The following is a 6,456-nucleotide window of genomic DNA, read 5'->3' as shown; positions in this document are numbered from 1 at the left end:
GAGGAGACAGAGTTCCTTCTGAGTAGGCAGCATAGTTATGACACAGGCCAATGGCATCTTACTAAGCAACAGTCATTCTCTAGTATGGCAAAGCAAAAATATGTTTATTTTTCTTTTTTAAACCCATTTTACTGGGGGAAATAAAATAATTTATTTCATTATCTAGTGAAGCAAAATAATTTTCCCCAGGTCACCCAGCAGAGGAATCTCATCAGTCTGTTCTCAGGCTCACACCCCTTCCACTTCCAGGCACAATGCTTGGGCGCCCAGCCATCAGCCTGCAGCCAGCAGCCTACAGCCTGACAGTAATTCTGCACTTGCTCTCAGCATGCCTACACTCATTTGTTTCCTATAACCACACTTGGCTCTCAAGCCTTGACTCTATTTGATAGCCTACACTTGAACTCCTTTAAAACCAAACAACTCAGTTACTTCCACTTTAACTGGATTTCCTTAGGGGAACTACTCAGTCATTTCAGGATTCTTCTCAGAATTTTTTCCCTCTTCCCTTTTCTTTTTTATCTGTGATGAAGCTCTGGAGGTTCTGGGGTGTGAGTGAGGTTTGGTCCATGCTAACTTCTCTGCTGGTGGACGTGGATCCAGCTCCTCAACCCTTCCATTGGCTTAGGCAAGGCTGAAGCATCACGATCATCATGGTCCATCTGAGGTGGACTTCTGCTCATCCTCTGCTACAGTATCCCCTCACCTGGCATCTCTGGAACCACCATCAGGCATGCCAGCTCTCATCTTTAGGCTCCTTCCTTGCTCTACTCATTAGATTTCTTCATTACCAGAGAGATACACGGTTTCTACTCATGGACTGCTGTTCCATATTAAGATGCTCAACTAAAGAGTCCCCCTGCCCCCAGCAATTCTGCACAAGAAGCAGGATCCCTACCTTCAGGAGTTTTACTAGCTTTTGTCTCTCAGGCAGGGCTGATTAATAAATACTTCCCAGAAACCCAGTGACTTGAATACGAATACCTGCATGTTTAATCTCCTTTCTCTAGCCCTCTAAACTGGTTACAACTTATATAAGTTCAGTTCAGTTCAGTTCAGCTGCTCAGTCGCGTCCAGGAAATGATGGTGCCTGAGGTGGAGTAGGAACATACCCCAAGAACCCTAGAGAATTCTCAGGTGTAGGAGAGTTCACCTCAATAGACACGATGTTTAGTTTAGGCAACTTTAAGGGGATTCCAAATCTTTAACTTTCATTCTCCGAACAAATTCACAGTCTACAATTAGGGAAGATAGACTCATTTTTTCTTTTATTCCCAGATTATGTAATCATCTTTTCAGAATGAATAAGCAAAAGATTAAGTAAGGAAAAAAAATATTTATTAACTGAATTGGCAGCTTTCAAAAGTTCCTCTGATCAACATAATAACATGTTTTCTTTCCACTTTCACAGCATAATTGTGTGATGCTCAATCACTAAAGCAACCAAAGATGTGCAGAAGATATACACCCAGCAACTTTGCAATTTTAAAAGTAAGTGAAATTTTTAGTGACAAGAGTTAAGGAATCATCCCTTGGCTAATTTGTTTAGTTCAGGCATTGAAACCATTTACTGGCATCTGAACTACTCTGCTGCTGCTGCTGCTGCTGCTGCTGCGTCACTTCAGTCGTCTACTTCAATAGAAAATACAATTCAGGAAAAAAAAAAAGATATGCACAGTTACATGTTTTTCACTTAACATTTTAATGACAAATAGGCTAAACAGAAGGGTATATGTAGCTGATTAAATCATACCACACAGACAAGCTCTTTACACAAAACCTACAAACCACAAGAAGCTCCCAGAAACTTGGATGTCATCTTAAAACACTATTTTTCTCTCAGCCTCCCCAACCTATCCATTTACCAAATACTGTCAGTTTTGCTACTTTAATCTCTTTAATCTCTCTTTTTATTCTTCAATTCCAGCAGTCCATGATTTCGTTTAAGATTTATCATTTCGTGACATTTACGACACTCGCTTCATACTTCCTTACTCTTCCTGCCTTGGCCTCCAATTCAATTGCCACATCTGCCAGAGCATTTCTGATCTGACCTGTCAAGAGTTCTTTTTGCAGCTTCCTGTCACCTTGGAGGAGGAAATGGCAACCCACTCCAGTGTTCTTGCCTGAAAAGTCCCGTGGACAGAGGAGCCTGGCGGGCTACAGTCCATGGCATCACACATGGACACGACTGAGCACCTGAGCGCAAACACACACACTCATTGCCTTCAGAATAAAAAGTCCAGATAGCTAGAATAGCCTTCCCAAAGTTCCACAGTGTCATGCCTGCTATTTTCCCTGCCTCACCTCTCTGTCCATCTCTTCATTTTATTCTGCTGGTTACACTTGAAACTCCTGGTAATTGTCAAGCTTTCTTTCATCTCCAGCCTTTGAGCTCACTTGTTGCCCCTCTTTCTAGAATATCCTCTCTCTTTCTTCCCTGTCTTCACTCAGCTAGTTTTTACTCATCTTCCAACATGCAGTTTAAACAGCATCTGCCTTCCACCTCCACACTCCTCCCATGTGTGAAATGGAGCATGCTCTCCATGAACTCCCATAGGCCCCTGTGAATATCGCCCTTACTCGAGCTCACATCTCCTGCGTCTGCTGCATTGCAGGCAGATTCTTTACAGCTGAGCCATCAGGGAAGCCTACTCAGCACCACGCTAATGTTGCTTGCTTTGTTTCTCCTAAGGCAGTCAATCGCCACAAGACGGTCAATGTGTCTTTGGGTCAATGTGTCTTTGCCATCTTCATAAACCTTGGGCCCAGCACAATGTCAGGTATAGTAATCGTTCAAAAAGTATTTGTTGGCTGAGTCATTCAATAAATTAGAGTTAGTTACTTGGTGGCTGTGTAATCTTGAGCAAAGAACCTTAACTGCCTCAGTTTCTTCACCAATAAAATTGGTATAATGTTACACTTATCTCCTAGGATTTGTAAAAATGTTAAGTGAGAGATTCTTTGCTCAAGAAATGTTGTCTGACAAATCTCTGTTTATATTCCTATTCTCTTTTATTGGCAGTGTGACCAACTTTCACTGCATTACTTAGAGCACATTTAATGATCTTTCCAAACTTTATCTTGCCTCATTTATTAAGATTTTAATGTCACTGCTTCCCAATGATTAAATGGCATATGTGCCAAAAAGATGTAGCAGAGCTTTGTGGTCAGTTGTTACTTAATATAAATTTGCTGTGATTATTATCAATGTTAATATTTGGTCTAGTAATACTTATTGTTAATGACACTTTATTATAAACAAAGTGATTATGACTCTAGGAATCAGTATTATGAAGACAGTTCAGAACTTTCATTAGACTTGTAAAGAAATAAATGAGTTATTAGAACTGACTCAAATGTGTTTCTTTTTATAGATGAGTAATATTCCATTGTGCATATGTACCACAGCTTTCTTATCCACTCATCTGCCAATGGACATCTAGGTTGCTTCCATGTCCTAGCTATTGTAAATAGCGTTACAATGAACACTGGGGTACGTGTGTCTTTTTAAATTCTGGATGCCTCAGGTATATGACCAGTAGTGGGATTGCTGAGGTACTCAAAGCCGGTGCTCCGTGACAACCTGGAAGGACAGAGTGGAGGGACGTGAGAGGAGGGGGATTCAGGATGGAGGGGATACATGTATGCCTATGGCCAATTCATACTGATGTATGGCAAAAACCATCACAATATTTAAAGTAATTATCTTCCAGTTAAAATAAATCAACTAATTTTTTAAAAGAAATAAATTTCCTAAGACAAAAATTTGACACTTTTGGAAAGACAACATAAGTAATAAAAATTAAGTGATTATTGCTATAACATATGGGATTCATTTGAAACTAATAACAACAAATTATTCTCAAGATTTATATCACATTTATTCCTACTATTGAAAGGACTTTGACGACAGGCAAAATAATAATTAGCAAATGTACACATCTAGGGCAATAAATTTTGACATTCTTCAACTACTTTGGAATATTAAACATCAAGGGAAGCAAAAATAGCACAGAGAAAAAGGGAAAGAAATTAAGAATGACTTTAAAGAAAGCAAAGGAAACATGATTTTCATTTGACCTACATTTAGAAAGAAGTTCTATAGCACAGAAATAATGAGGAGATGTTGGACACACTGAATATCTTATACTTAAATTCAACTTTTGCTAGACATTAGGAAAATGATTAGATTTTTAAACCTTTAATAGGTTGACAGTATTTAAAGATCAATAATGTCTCTTGCACAAGCAAATGTTAAATATTTGGTTATTCAAAAAGGGCAATTTGTCTTAAACTGTTGCTTATGATCAGTTTTGACAGAGAACAAGTCTTTTAACTGTCACAGTCAGTCTGAGGATTCATTATTTCCTATTTATTTAACATTACAGATGTCAGTATTGCATCAAATGTAGACAACTTGGTGCCTGCCCTAAGGGTAGAGAAAATTTCAAAATGGGAAGAGCACACAGCCTTAATAAGTACATTATATTTAACTTTTGACTTTGGCTGTACTTGGCAGCTCCACAATACAAATGATATTTTCTCTGTCGTATCTACCGAAATACTGCAGAAAGGTTAGTAGCATTACTTTCAGAAGAAATTAAACAGGCTGTGCTGGTAAAGCTGCTTTCATTGTTCTCCATTTACCTAAGAAACTTATAACCTTTTTTGGAAGAAGCCAGGGAATGAAATATAAACATTTTCCTTAAGCAAAGCACATTCTTTTCAGAGCAGCACTGGTTATAATGGAATTCAACTTATCTAGATACTAGTTTGAGGTGCTTAGATCATGGTGAGAGGGGCAGTGCAGATATGTTTTAAATATTTCTTTTTGTGATAAGATTAGTGAGCCAAAAATAGTACCATTGGCAGAAGTCTTGGTTTGAAATCAAAACATGCCTAACATAGTGAATGAGCCTCTAAGTTCTATGATCAGAATCATAGAAGAACTGATCATTCCATAAACACAATCAGGAGAAATGTGTGTCTATGTGTGTGTCTATTTGCATTTGGGGGCAGGTGGAACAGGAGGAAAGGATATGAGAACTAAGCAGAACATGGGGTTCTGTACAAAGATAAATCCTGGACAGGAGAAGGCAACCACATTGAAGAAAATATCATGAACAAGATGGTCAGCTCCCATCCCCTCAAATAGCTCTTCATGCAATTGCTCAAGAACTAGGGAAATACAATTTTTGTAATGTTTGCATCTCACAATGAGTTTCTCAGTTAGTTTTGACAAAAACAATGCTACTTAGCAACCTCTTGAAAGGTTTGTATTTTACACATTTAAATACAGCCCTTTCTTATATTTCGGAAAATACATTACTGTCTATAAACTTTTGAGTCTACAGCAGCTAAGTGCGAAGCTCAGAAAGCAAATTATTTTTGTAGTTAAGTAGTTCTGTCTCCTAATATTTCATCAATTTTTTTGGTGTAAAAGGTTCCTAATATCTTTCCTTAGCATTTAACTTTTTATCTGCTAGTCTTGTATTCCTAACTAGATTGAAAATCCTTAAAAAATATATTTATTTATTTATTTGGCTGTGCCAGATCTTAGTTGTAGCACGCAGGATCTTGGATCTTCACTGTGGCACGTGGAATCTTTACTTGTGGCATGAGGGATCTAGTTCCCTGAACAGGGATTGAACCTGGGCCCTCTGCATTGGGAGTGCAGAGTCTTAGCCACTGGACCACAAAGGAAGTCCCTAAATTGCAAATCCTTGTGTCTGATTTTCCTTGTGTCTTCCATAGGACTAACTCAGTATCTCTTATGTAGACAAAAATTCATTTTCATTTTATTTCATTAGAAACAATATTAGGATGGAAACCAAAATAAAAGCTTCATTTTAAAGTTAACATAGACCATCTAAAAGGAAAATGAGAAATAATGCTAGAAATAGATGGAAAAATAGCATTCAAAAACATTAGAATATTTATGTGCCAAATACTGTTTTAGGCTTTTGGGACATGTTGGTGCACAAAACAGACAAAAATACTTTCCCTGGATTAATAATATAAATGTTACAGGGAGAAACAGGATAAGGGGAGTGCCAGGGGCAGAAATGTGGGGGGAATGGGATAGATTTTTAATAGGGTGTCAAGGAAGCCCTCATTCAGAAAGTGATATCTGAACAAGACAGAGTGGAAACAGGGAATGAGCCAGGGGAGTATTTGGAAGAAGAATACTCCAAGCAGGGAGAACAAAGTCAAAAGGCCTTGAGGGCGAAATAGGTTATGAGTGCTCAGAAAGCAGTGAGGCAGCCTGTCTGGGCCAAACACTGTGAGAGACCAGAGCACTGCAGGAGATGAACTCAGAGAGACAGTAAGCTTGAGGAAAGATACAGATTACGTAAGGCCTTACAGGACTTCTTCTTACTTACATAAGGACTTTTTCTATTGGGGGGAGGGGAGTGGACAGTGAAATATAAATTCAGAAGATGCTAACAAGAG

General features: G+C 38.5%; 1 non-coding gene across 1 annotated transcript; it reads right to left on the bottom strand.

Moving 5' to 3' along the window:
- Nucleotides 1-5,633: 5,633 nt before the first annotated feature.
- TRNAG-CCC (transfer RNA glycine (anticodon CCC)) lies at nt 5,634-5,706 on the bottom strand. The gene has a single exon. It is a non-coding gene; the product is annotated as a tRNA-Gly (tRNA).
- Between the last annotated feature and the right edge of the window lie 750 nt (nt 5,707-6,456).

This window comes from Ovis aries, chromosome 3 (genome assembly GCF_016772045.2).
Source record: "Ovis aries strain OAR_USU_Benz2616 breed Rambouillet chromosome 3, ARS-UI_Ramb_v3.0, whole genome shotgun sequence".
Taxonomy (NCBI): Eukaryota; Metazoa; Chordata; class Mammalia; order Artiodactyla; family Bovidae; genus Ovis; species Ovis aries.
The sequence above is the reverse complement of the archived record's forward strand: the minus strand, read 5'-3'. Positions and strand labels throughout refer to the sequence as shown.